The sequence below is a fragment of the Myotis brandtii genome, unplaced genomic scaffold (assembly GCF_000412655.1).
Source record: "Myotis brandtii unplaced genomic scaffold, ASM41265v1 scaffold125, whole genome shotgun sequence".
NCBI lineage: Eukaryota > Metazoa > Chordata > Mammalia > Chiroptera > Vespertilionidae > Myotis > Myotis brandtii.
The window spans coordinates 14,198,768-14,199,792 of NW_005354385.1; positions in this window are offsets into that span (position 1 = coordinate 14,198,768).

Here is a 1,025-nt window from a genome sequence, read left to right on the forward strand (position 1 = left end):
GTGTGAGACCCCTATCCGGGATACGCTGGCGCCCGGGATCCCACGCGGCGTCCCAGGCGGCCAACGCCGCGACCAGGGTCTGTTTTATAAGAAGCCTTGGAGCTGAGCTCCTGCAAGCTCGCGTGGACAGGCAGAGCCCAGAGAGGGCATGGGCTCTGCACACTCACACAGCTCACTGTGAGCAGCTGCGACTAAAACCCAGGCCTCTCTCTAGCCAGTGAAAGGTGTGTTGGGGAGGAGGGGGGTGTTTAAAGCTTCTGGATGGCAAAGTGAGGGAGAAGGTGAGCGTTCACATATGAATGAAACTTAGAGGCTAAGTATCTGGATTCACCCTCAACAGGGAATTTCTGGCTTGTTTTGCAGGCTTACCTTTTCATCAAGATGCCAAAAATAATAACACTGACTCTGGTGTGGAACCTACTTCCCTCCCAGGCGTTGCTCTAAGCATTTGCTGTGTTTATTTTACAGGAAGGAAGTCTAGGCTCAGAGAGGTTGAGTCACTTGGCCCCTTCACGCAGCTAGGAAGTCGTGGAGTCTGAATTAGGGGCCATGTTCTTAACCACTGGCCGCACTCTTCTTTCAGTCTTGCAAAGAAGATTTGAAGAAGAGAAAAACGGTCAGGTGTGGCTGTCTTTCCCAGCTCCCCATTATACCCTGTAGGTTCGTTCTTCCATCCATTCATTCATCCATCTATCCATCCATCCATCCATCCATCTCCACATCCTCCCATTTATTCCATCCGTTTCACTAATACGTGCACGGCTGCGATGTAGCAGACTCTCTTTTAGAAGCCAAAGTAGAGAAGTGGAACAAGACAGATGAGGTCTGTGCACTTGGCACTTTCAGTATAAAATACACAGGTACATATTTGCATTGTGGGCCCTCTTTGCTCATCCTCTTGAGGATGTGCTACTCTTTACCTTCTAAAAGGCCTCTTCAGTTTGTTCACGGCTGTTGAAAAACAAAGCCTCTCTGTCCATAGTTAAAACTACAAAGTCCTATGGAGCATTAAAACACACAGACAC